At 38.1% G+C, this 13,144-nt stretch overlaps 1 pseudogene; it reads right to left on the reverse strand.

Moving 5' to 3' along the window:
- Positions 1-1,194: 1,194 nt before the first annotated feature.
- Positions 1,195-12,817, reverse strand: LOC122144494 (annotated as a pseudogene).
- Positions 12,818-13,144: the final 327 nt, after the last annotated feature.

The raw sequence follows: 13,144 nt of genomic DNA on the forward strand, positions 1-13,144 counted from the left end.
GTGGTGGCAACCCATACCAAAAAGTAGTATACTTCAAGTTTATTTTATTAAGTATACTTAAGTAAAGTTCAAGTATATTTTTAAGTATACTTTATGTACCAAGTATACAAATATCAGTGTTTTAGTAGTATACTTCTAAGTGTACTGTTTCAATACTCATTGGGACTAAATTGGCCCACTTTCTAGTATATAAAAGTATACTTTTAAGTATACTTTAAGTCTAACAGTAGCAAACTTTGAGTACACAAATAGTTTACCTCTATGTTTGTAGTTTGTACTGTGATTATACTAAAAGTGAACTTATAGGTATACTGATAGTTTACTAATTAAATACTTTGTACACTTTGAAGTATAGTCTCAGTAAACTACTAGTTTAGTAGTTTTATACTGCAAGTATACTCATAAGTTTTCTTTAAGTGAACTTTACATCATACTTTAAGTATACTACTATGTCCCTATTTAGGTTTTAATTTGTATATATTTTGTTCTATGAATATCTGAACATACAAAACATCAAATGAAGAACAGGGTATCTGCTTGTAAACAAAAACATTTTATTCTAGCTTCATGCATTCTTTTTTAACACTTTAATGTCGGTAAGTTTCATAAAAAAAAAAAGAAATAAACATTTTGAACAAAAAGCTGAAAAAAACATTCAGAATGATAATCAAAATGTAGATGGGGTAAATCAACACCCCAAAGCTTGACTGTAATTATTACCTCTTCATCAGTCAACATTTTATTCCATAACGTTACAGTTTTGATGCTGTTTCATGTCAGATAATCGTGTTAGATTACATGTGTTAGTATCTGTTGTCTTTTTCTTCTTCACTTTTTTGGAAATTCTGTACAGAAGATGTGTACTAGCGCCCTCTACCGTATAACAATGAAAACATGGATTCTAGGAGCACAAGTATAGCTCAAATATATTTAGACTTTTTGTAAGTATAAGTCAAGTATACTTAAATGTAATTTTAAGTATATTTCTGAGTAGTACATAAAGGCCATTTCTGAGAAGTACATTAAAAGTAAACTAAAAGCATACTTTCCTATTTTAAGTTTAAAATAAGTATACTAATAGCACACTTGAATACACTTCTTTTTCATAAGGGAATGATTGAGCCTACTATTCAGAGTGGCAGTTTGTGATTAAAGTTAAGATGATGTTTAATGGTTAGATTTGATGTTTTAAGATGTTTGAAGTGGCAAGTTATCTCTGACTTCAAAATTACAATAAATAAAATACATACTGTAGGCCTAACTGAATTGAGCATTAAGCCAGTTCTAGTTAAGAGAGCTTCATTAAAAATTAGACTGCTTTGTGGGATCATGCAAATGCTATAGAATCGGTATTTTGCCCATGGACGTTAAAAGAATTTAATTAGTTTTAATTACAGTAAGTAAACATTTTAAGAGCCCTCAGGGAGGGTAGACAGATAAAACAAAAACAAACAAACAAAACAATCATATTTACAAATATACAAATGCATTTACAATTATGCAAAATCTTTGAAATTCACTTTGAAACACTAATAGAAAATATATTATAGAATTTTAAACATTTGATTAAAAAAATGGGTCTTATTTCTGTTCTACATTAAAGGAAGTACATTTTTCAGAGTGATAGAATTGTGTGTAATTCACAATACAAAAGTCAAGCCCTCCTTCAAACTGCTTTGACAAGTGTGGTTTGTATTATCAGCACAGCTAGTCTCTGGATTGGTTTGATCAGGAGGCCCCGCATCTGTTTCCTCCGATATGTTAGTGTCCATGTCTTCTTTGTGACTTGTGTTAGTTAGTATGTGCTCAGACTCTTCCTGAGCATTGATTGTGAGGCTGGTGTCTGTCATGCTGGACTCTGTAAGAGTACTGGTGCCACTGCTGGAGTCTGACTGACCAGTTTTGGTGTGAGTATCTGGCTCTGCCTCAGCTGGGTCCTGATGTGTTTCTTCTGTGTCACTTGAGTCTGTGTATCCTGCCAGTTCCTTCCTCAAGCTCTGCGCTCTTTCCATGTAGCTTTTACTCAGTTCAGCATCGGGTATGTAGTTGGCATGGATCTCTGCAAGCTTCATGTAGATTATGTAAAGTGTGCTTAGGCTTTCTTTGTCCTCCAGTGCTGCCGCCAGGGCTAAGTGGAAGTAGCCCATGGCATCAAAAGCATCCTAAGGCAGAAAAAGTAATAAACATTCTTCATCAAATTAATTTACTCTGAATGTTACTGTTAAACTTATTTTTGTAGATAGTTTGGGCCTCATTCACTTACAATTTCACACAATTTGTGTTTACATATGGAAAATTTCTTACAAATGGTGAGAATCAGATTCATAGAAGGTTTTTAAACAAAAATACATGCGTATGCATGTGAGAGCATGATTTTCTGCATGTACTCTTACATTCAAAATATTCAGTCTAGGATGGATGTACCTGTAAAATGTTAAACATAATGAGAGTCTCACCTTTAATCTGTTATAGGGTCATGTCAGCCAGTCTGCAGTACACTTTAACATAATACCGAACTTCAATGGCATGTTCAAGTGCAGTGGGGCAGAGTGAAAGAGACTTCAGGTAGTAGTTCTCAGCCATCTCATACTTCCCTAGAGAGAAGTACACTGAAGCAAGACGATGAAAAGACACTCTCTCATTCAGAGGAACACCTGTAAGAAATACACAAAGCACTTAATATTAAAATGAGCAAACTTTGTCAGGTTATTGCACTTTCCTATCTGTCAGTATATAATTTAACCCTAGTTTTAGTTAACCATCATCACACACAAAATGATTTGTGACATATAAAAAAAAAAAAAAATCAGAGACCAGACCACAGAGCAAACTGCAGTGGAAAAAGTTTAAGTTGTACAAATCATTAGAGCGCTTTAGATTGAACACTTATCATAAAGGGTAGAGTTTAATGTGGGCCAGTTGCCACATCAGAAGCTGACATACTGTTTAGTCTGCTTGAGAATTTATTTAATTATTCTGTAAATGTAATAAATTGAAAGTGTTACACATATTCCCATTCTGTAAAACAGTTTGTCAATGTTAAGATGGAGTTCAATTATTTTGATTAAAATGATACTTTTTATCAAATATTTGTTGTTGGACATCAAATTTACATAATTTATTGGTATTTTATTTACATGAGCAATTAAATTGACAGTTGAATTGTCTGCCTTCCTGACAGTACAGAAGAAAAACCTAAATGCATTATGTACTTCACAGCCCATTTTACTTCTGTGAAGTCAATGCACTGGGTCTGTTTAGATTTCATCTTGAATTGCATGTATTATGATGTTTTCTGCAAATGTTGCATGGTGTAGACTGAGGACATATGTCTCCAGCAGGGGGCCACATCGATTACTGTAAGACTTCCAAGCAAAAGGTGCATTCAAATTGGCTATTATTATTATAATTATTATTATTATTAAAAATAATCATCATCATTTTACAGGGTCTATAGTCAAAATTTTCTAAAGAGTACTTCACTGGCTTTAAATTCCCAAGGTTATAGCTTTTTAAACTGTGTTGTTGATGTATATAAAGGTCTTACCAGTTGTGGCGCTGACCTGCACTGCGAGTGTGGCATACTGCAGTGCCTCTTCGTACTGCTTCTGCTTTATCAGGAGCTCTGTGAGTTTGCTCAAAAGCCTAAACTCTGAGTGCACATCCTTAATGCTGCTCGCAAATTGCAAACTCCCATCCTTTTAAAAAAAAGATAGATAGATTCAGATGAATAACATGTGACTTAGCATGGAATCCTACATTTCTATTATCTATTATCGAACTGTCTCTGTAATATCTTTTGTGAACCCAAGATGAGGCCTACTCTGTAAAAAGGTAGGGCAGCCAGTTGGTTTCTGTGTCCTTTGAAGAACACATCTCCTGCTTCCTCATAAATGCTCATAGCAAAGCATGGGTCATTCATCCTCAGGGCTGTCTTTACTGCTGCCTGTAAACAGTTTTTAACAAATATATAGTCATAACAGCTGATAAAAACATACATGTATGTGATATGGTAATAAGCTTCTTTTACCACAGACTAAAATTTTAAAGATTAGACTTGTCACATATTTAGTGGCATACTTTTTCCAAATGGATATGCAAAAATTATAACTCTAATCAATAATTAACTTTAACTCCTTTTGTAATACCCTGGTTTGGTCCTTTGTCTACCTGTAGGTACATGTCAGCCAGTTCATCTTCATGGATCAGATAGTAGATACGGCCCACTTGCAGCCATGTCTCAGACTCTTCCTGTCTTTTCCCCAGGTCTATGGAGATCCTTAAGCTTTGCTTTGAATAATCAAGAGATTTTCTTGATGACCTGCAAAGTTTTTTTTTAAATAAATTACTTTTTAATGCACCGATTCATTTGTTTTTTATTAACTGATTCGATTGATCAAGTGTCACAGTATTGGCAATAGTGCTACATTGTGTTTAGAGTAGCTCTTACTTCTCAGTGTTTAGTGAGAGATAGAGGTTGCTGAGAAGTTCCAGGTACTCTCCTTCTAGCTGTTTATTCTTTAGCATTCTGCACAGCCCCACACAGTGCTCATAGTAAACAATACACTGTCCATACAGCAGCAAGTCAGCATAAATGGCGACTTAGAACTTTCGCCACAACCATTTGACCTGGATTTGGAAGGAGTTTTTTTTTATTTATTATTCACTCTTAAAAATGTCTGAATTTAATTGCATTACATATAAAATTTCAAACTTCTGCAAACAAATGATAATGGACCATTTCTCAGGACGAACTTCCCTTTGAGGCATTTTTTAATTAATTTTTAACCAATTGGTTTTGAGGTCATTTTTCGTGGTTGTAAGTCCACCTCAAGTTCAACCCAGGTGGCCTATTAGAATAACCACCATGTTCAGTTTGTCATATTAATAATAAATATCATATTACTAATAAACATTACACAAAGTTTGACCACCAGAAAGTGTCCAAGAATTTTTGTATTCAATTTGAACATGACGTTTATAATCTTAATTTTAAAGTCATCATTTTGTGAAATGTTTTGATTGGAAAGTGTGCTTGTGCTATATATCTTTAAATAAATCACACTTATTTGATATTTTGTTATATAATCCCAATATATTTATACATTTTAATTGGTGGCTTAAGTGTCAAAATACATTCTGGTGTCACTATAGGTGTCAGGTATAGATGCAAACTTTCATGATGCAATCCAGAAAAGTCAATCTTGTTATACTTACTGTGCAGATTGTTGGCACTAATAGCAATAAGGAGGCCCATCTCAAAGCATAGTCTGACTTCCTGACTCCCTCCTCTATCGCTGTAGCTCCTGCCAAGCCAAAGCAAAGCCTGGACATGCTCCTGATCTGTGGGGGGACTCTCTGAGAGAAACTGGAATAGGTTTGCAGGGAATTGAGTAGGAAAACACTCTGCTACGCCCGAATCCCCTACAGATAAATATAAGCAGCCCAAGTTTAGTCCAGTGCTAGTGCTTCATTACGCTGGTTCCCATTCTCGTCGAGAGATCTTGCAAGCGCAATCAAATTTTCTTGCGCTTCCTGGACCCCCCCCCCCCCCCCCCCCTCTTCCCTGTCTGCGGTGCTTGGCTAAGGTTGTAGACTACACCCACGCTGGTTTCGTACTGTCTGTTTCCATCCAAAGACTTTAAGCATAGGTTGCAGCGTATTCTGACCCTTGTAATGGGTTTCCTCGGTGTAGCACCACTTAACCAGGCCAGCAGTATGGGACCCCGCTTCAAATCCCTCCTCTTCATTACCCTTGGCTTCCAGTCTGTGCTGCTTTTTGGGCAAAGGGCACAGCCTTCTCTAAAGCTCCATGCTGCTGGTAAACACTAGCCAGGCTCAGGCACAGGTCCCTCTGAGTCCTCAAGTCTTCCCCCTTGACTACTTATTGTGACAAGGCCTGCTGAAGGTAGACCACCACCTGTGCAGGAAGCACAAAGTACTCTTCCTTCCAGTGCGGATTAAGCCTTATTGAGTTTTTGATAAAGAGTTCAATTTTCTGGAATGCATCATCCAAGGAATGCTCTGGCCCTGATTCCCTAGACTTTAAAGAAGCTATTGTGATGTAGGGCAAATACTTTTTATGATTAAAGCCTGCACAGCATCCAGTTGAGATCAACTGGGCATATGCCTCCCTTGTTCGGCAGACAGAGTGATAGTAAGGAACTGAAGTCTCTCTACCAAAGGTAAAGCATCCTCTATTTTTCTTTAGACGGAGACAGAGACAGAGGGAGAGGTACCTGTCCGTGCCTCAGGTACTTGTCTTTTTTCATTATGGCTTTGTTTTGGGGGGCCGCGATGATTTTTTTGAGCCGCTCAAACTCATCCACAGAGCAGACAGTTTGTGGCAGGAAGACACATAATTAGAGCACTTGCCTTTTCTAGAGTGAATGGCAGCTTGTCCATCATCTTCTGTTTGAGGTAAACAGCAGTGAGATTGGTATACAGGGCTGTTAGAAGGGGGTTTGTCATCAAAACCATTTACAGGGACCTTTTGAGCCTCCTCAAAGAGTACACTTTCCGTGCTTGCGAAGTACTTCAGTTTCTTGGCACATAGCCGGCCAAGGAAGGGAGCAGGAGGAGCTCGCCGGTGGGCCCAGAGCATCCTGCCTTTCTTCAGCTCACTTCTCATAAGTTTTCCAGATGTTGAAGCACCTCATCCTCTGCAAGGCCATGGAAGAGAAGTGTCCAGGAAAGAGTAGGGAGAGGTCGTAAAGAGTTTGAAATGTGTCCTGGAAATATTCCCAGATTTAGGAGGGTCAGGATTGGAGTCACATCTCTCGGCTTCATCAGCCTCCCAGATACCCTCATCCATGAAGTTTGGAGGGTCTTCCTCATATTCATCCATCTCTCTAAGGTGTCCTCCAGGCTAAAGGAGAAGGGACCTCAGAAGTCCCGGTTCGAGATGATTCGAAGAGGCACAGAGACGATTGCCGTGGTGACGGATTCGTGGTTAGGGAGTTACACCACTGTTTTCATGAAATGGTGCTCCTTCTTTGATCCACTGTAGATTTCTGCTCTGCAGATTATACAAAGAGTAAATGTCAGAATTGTTTGATTTTACATAATAAATTATGTAATGAAAGAGTAGGAGAGTAGGAAGGAAAGGGAAAATGTGGACCCGTATGACTGTGCAACAAAATGAAGAACAAGTTGGTGATTGTTAATTGTTAATTCCATACAGCGGAAGTTGTAGAAAAGACAGCATTGATAAAAGCATACATGCTTTACTTAACATTTCCTGCATATGTGTTATGTCTAACTTTAAAGGGGCTACCTGGACTTTGGATGATTTCTTATGTAAGTGAAATCAGAGTCATCAAGTCTATCTGCAGTGTGAAAAGTGTAAAAAAAACATGAAAATTCTTTAATATGACCTATATTCCTTTAGAAAGCATGATTTGAGGTCTCCCAGAGAGATCATTTTTTCACCTCTTACCCAGTCTATACACAGTGCTTATATCAGTGCAGGATAGATTTGCTAGTACATCAGACTGGCAGGGCTCGAAAGCAGGGGTTAAGTTTAGTCAGGGCCACCCCTTTCACTCCTCACTGAGAAAGAGACCAAATTGTCCATTGCTGTGCAAAGCCAACAAGAAACAACATTATCAGCCACATGACTCTCATTTGGATGGCTTCATCACATCATCACACTTAACTCCACTAGCCCCCCTTCCAACACCCTCATCACCCCCCAGCTGGAACAGAGGCACATTCACAAGGTCCAACAGAATAAAATAGCGTTTTGCCAGCTGGTTTAGCTTTCAATTGGTACATGTCAGTGATATCGTCCAAGAGGCACATTAGATAAATGTTTTTTCAGAAAATAAAAAGAGAAGGTGTTTATTTGAGCACATGCTGGAATCCTTTGAATATAAATAGCTGAATTGTTTACTTACAGAGGCTCAATACTCTGAGGTTTTACACTGGCCTTGTGTAGACAAATCCTATCTCTGTCTCCACTGGGTGGGGTGTCGGCACCACTATAGACATGTTCAAGGCATTGAAAAGAAATCCCTCAATCTTGATTATGTCTCCCTTGTGTAAAGTGCAGCTCATCTTTGCTGGTGGGTTTATGGTCCACTACCTTTCTGCCAAAGTCCCCCCTGCCTGAAAGGGGAGAAGCCTTAAAAGGAAGGTGGGATTTTTTGGTATCCTACATTTTAGATGACTATTAATTCACTTACATATTCTGGGTTTCAATTAAGTTGGAGAAGCTCAAACTGACAGGATTTATCATTTGTGGTATGACCACCAAAAAAACTACATGTTGCTGTTTTCTTTAAAAACAAAGAAAAAAGAGGGTACATTGAGGCAGTTCTAAGGTAGAAATAAACAATTATTTCTTGATTCTTTTGATGGACTTTAATGGAAAGCAAAATTGTGAAGCTTATTTTATTTAAAACTTCTCATTAATTAATTGTTTATTATTTATGTGTAAAACTTTAAATAATTTTACAGTCATTTTAGGCTTGTATGAGTTATTTTATAATGGTATTTGCAAATTGAAATATAATTTTACACATTTTACACAACACACACCCTTTTTCACACTAAATTCATCATGCATATTGTTTTATGTCCTGTGGCTATACTATAACAGTGAGTATTATAACATTAATGTATTGGCCCCATTCCCTTCCACTGTATGTGTTTCACTGTAAGCCAGATAATTGAAAGGAGGGATATATTAATTTTTGTGAGAAACAGTATGCCACAAATTCTGTTGACTGGGCTTAACTCTGAATATTCATTTTAAGGGTTATTTGAAAAATGGTTTTCTAGATGCTTAAGAAGAATCTCACCAACAGGATGATCGAAGAGGCCTTCTGTAACTGGAATCCCTCCTGCATTCCCGGGATATTTCTTAAAGGAACTAACAAAAAAAAAAAAAAAAAAAAAAAAAATTAACTCTATTTGTAAGAATAAACCTAAAACAATATGTGTGTAGGAATAAGTAGTCATTCAGCCAGACATATGTTTATTTACATTTCCTTTTCCCAGTCACCATGAGCTTAGCGAGACCAGTGTCACTTCACTGATAAAATGGATAGGGCAGAGGCTGCATATCATGCACAGAGGCACCCAGACCATGTTGGCCTCGTGACAGCAGCATCTCCCCTCCCAAATTGTCTCTCTGTCCTATGTCTTTAACCATGACCAGAATATTCCCCTCCTATAGTCAGCCTCCTCTTCCTCCCTCTCTGCAATCACTGTTATATAAAAAGTCTTGGCTTAAAGATATGTACCTAAAAACAGTAATGAAAATGTTCTTAGTAACTATCCCTGTTTCATAGTCCTTTCTACACTCTCAGAAAAAAAAAAAAAGGCACAAAAAGCTGTCACTGTGGTGGTGGCCCTGGCAACAATGTACTAATATGTATCATCTAAGTACTAATATTTTACCTTGAAATACTAGTTATCAATTGTGAATGTCTAGGAGAGACTTTGGTATGAATGAATGGTGGTTTACACTAACAAAATTCATAGAAGCAAGATCATTTTATATTAACAAGCCAGCAGTTCCTTGAGACTATCCCTTCACGAACTTTTGAAATCTTTTATTTTTCAGATGATTTGACATCTCACTTGGTTAATCACCAATATTTCAATAGTGGACTTGTGAGCATATTCTCAGATAATCGACTATCCATATCATCCTGACCAATTTGTCCATTTACTGTGTGGTTACCGTGATTTTTGTTAACTGTTGAGAAATCAATGAAGTTTGTGGCATGACTCATTACCTTCTGTAGCGAAGTCCTAGGTAAAAAAGAGTAGCTAAAGTGGTCTTCATCCACTGTTACACTAGATCTCCCACATCGCTTAGCAATGCAGGGTCCAGCCAGTAGAACTGACTGGTCACAGAGAAAATTTCAAGACTCTTGCTACATATCCTAGAATATAATAGCAAATACTTGTTAAGCTAGAACAGTACAAGGAATCATACTGTAGAAGTGCAAGAAAGTTAGTTCCAGTGTGACTAACCGGCGAGGTGCCAGGTAAGTGGAGAACTTCCAAATCTCTTGACAGTCTTAAAGGTGATGATAAAGCTGTCTTTTTCAGCATTAACCAGACACTAGTCTTACCCAGACAGATCCTGTGTGGATAGTATCAGTGGTCAAGCAATATAAATGAAGAAATAAAATACCCTATGTAATAAGTTCATCCAGTGGTGCCAGTGCATGTTTTGTGATACTTCTGTGTCTGACAGCCAAAAGGAGCTGAACAACATCCTAGGCTGTTTGCTCTCTCTACTACTTTCGGAAGTCTGGTGCGTGACTTTATCACTGAAGCTACACCGTCAGGTGTTACCCCCAGAATCGTTAGCCTCCCGCTAAACAAAACCAAACAACAACATCTCCAAAAAGCACAAAAGGGAATGGAGTTAAGTATCCACCACAAAGAACACTAATTGATCAATGCATTGCTCAGTAACTAGAATGCTCCTACTGATGTAGAGGTGTGATTTGTTGCTGTCCAACATCCTGTGCTAGTATGCTTAGCAAGCTTTTTTTTTTTTGCAGGAACAGCACTATGAGTGACCGCATCACTTAAGACATACCATTAGGAGCAGGAGTGCTACACATTAAGGGAAGTCTGAGCATAGTTATGAGGTAGGCTTAGGAAGTGCTTAGCCGACATTAAAAGGCGCCATTAATGCTAGAGATATGGGGCCATTATTTCCCGCGCAGAAGTGCTTATGGGACCTGAGAGATCCATAAAGCAGATACCTGAAGAGAGAGAAGCGCGTTCTCACCCTGCTTTGAAGAATACTTTGCTACTTCAGCTGAATGTTTCAGCACCTCCTCCGAGTATCAGATTTCCCTGCTGCTTATGCCTTCTGCCTCCACCTCGGCCTCAGCCTCCGGCTTCCTCATCTCAATGGCAAGGAAACAAAGGAAACTGGGGTCAAGCGTAAGCTTTACAGAATCACAACTGCATTTTGGTATGTAGTTCAGTGAACATCCATTGCACCTCACTGCAGCATGATTAGGGTTTACTTAATTAATCCTGTAAACTTACAGAGAGAAAGCAACTCTAGATGGCTGAGAGGAGTTAAGACTGATGAATTATTGAATAATTAGGACAAGTATAAGGTTCCTTTTTACAGGTATGCACTTCTATGTTTGAATGTGTAATGTCATCACCATGTACAATAGTTCCTTATTCAAAACATGATACAGTTGGTGCTAATTAGCATGTTTGTAGCTAACGAAAATATCAGAGCTTTGTTTACAAGCTCATTAAAGTTGTGGACATAGAAACTAGGAAATTGCAAAGCATAATATTATAATGGCTACTCATAAATGTATCAATAGATAAAGCTAAATAATAGCTTCTTCCTCATCTCAAGGCTGGGTATGACCTTCCCAGAATTTAGTTTAAGAAAAGACAGGATGTTTCAGACAGTTGTTTAAAATAATTTATTCCAAAGCTACAAAATACATTTACTTTATATTAGAATCATGTAAAACTCTTTCCTATAAATTACTATATATTTCTAACATTATTTTTTGCTGGAAACACTCATAAGCTTTACTCCAAGAAATCCCCTCTTACCAGCCTGTCATGGCGTCATTGGGTGAAAAGAGCTCACTGGTGGCTGCTTTCAGTATGGAAGGGGTCATTCCATAAGGCATCGAAAGCTCAGCGCAGGATATCGCTATTGAAAGGGGAGGAGTGATGTTTAAGGGGAGTATTTATTAAATTAAGCTATCCTGACAAGCTGAGGCGTTGTCACAGCCACAGCCTTCAAATACTTGAGCGAAGGCATGTACAAGAAACCAAAGACCAAAAGATCTAAGAGAGGGTGTGGCATGCAGACAGTGACAAACTTATACATAGTAAGCCTCATATTAGGTTTTACCACAGTAACACTTGCATTACAAATCCTCGCCATTTTCAACTTGATGCAATCTTATATCGCGAAAAGGACAGTAATTTGCTGCTGGCTAGGTAAGCTGATGGTAAATGATCTATAATCACGCAGCAGCAAAACATGTAAAGCTTTTGCGGCGCAACAACGATGCAGTAATTAGTACGCCCAGCAAGACTGATGCGGCGTACGCAACAACAAGGCACACAAACTGCCACCTAAGGGAAGTGCACATCACCATTTACCTTCATGGGTAAAGCTAATACACTTGACTGACAGAAGGCACTGTGATGTCTCCACGTGAAAAGTTACTCTTCTTTCTCATACAGCTGAAAATCTGTAAGAAAGCCAGGATGGGACCAGCGGCACAATAAGAAAGCAGTTTCTGAGGAGGCGCGGAATCGGACAGCGTGTAGCAGCAGCATGCTTACAGTGTACACAGCAAGCTTCACACTCAGGTTCAATAGTGTACCGCTTCGACAATAGATCCACTTGCTCCCGATGGAGATCACTCCTCTCCCTCTCTCTCTTCCTTTCCATTTTCCTCCTCATGCTTTAACCAGCACTCTCTTGCTTACTGCTCATTTCTAACTTCCATCTATTTTGTACTCTCCCCTTTTCTCTCTGTGTCCACTCTCAGGCAGATGAGTGGGGAAAGCACTACTGGCATATTTTGTGTGGGCTGGTCAGTACCTCTCGGTGTCAGGGGCTCTTGCGGAAAGTAAGAGTAGCAGCATTCTCACAATAGCTGGCATATGGGACAAAAGGCCCAGTGAATTAATGGGCATTACTCCACAGCAAATAAACATTTTTTATTACCTAGTAATAAATTTAGCTTATGGTACTCGAGTTGTAATGGCCAGGGCCTAACAGCTCCAGGTTGGACATTCTAACATGTCTGGCTCTTAGAAAACCATAGGCACTCTTTATGTCTGGCATCATTGTTTTTCAGCCAGTTTTGATCATTCCAAAAAGATGATTGAAGTAAAGGGATGGGAGGTTTTTTTTTCTTGTTTGTATGTTTTTTTTTGATTTGTTTGAGTATTTGTACTTGTTTTTTTACAGGATTTAAGGATGTCAACTAAGACTTACTACTTTTAAGGCGTTTGTACATCTTTAATAAAAACCAAATAAATAAATAGCCTACCGAAAGCTGTTTTTGATAACTTTTTAAAATTTATGCAGATGCAAATAAAAAAAAAATAAAAATAAGCTCACCAAAAATTTGAACATTCTTTATTAATGATTCTTAGAAACAAGTCTTAA

This window comes from Cyprinus carpio, unplaced genomic scaffold (genome assembly GCF_018340385.1).
Source record: "Cyprinus carpio isolate SPL01 unplaced genomic scaffold, ASM1834038v1 S000006695, whole genome shotgun sequence".
Taxonomy (NCBI): Eukaryota; Metazoa; Chordata; class Actinopteri; order Cypriniformes; family Cyprinidae; genus Cyprinus; species Cyprinus carpio.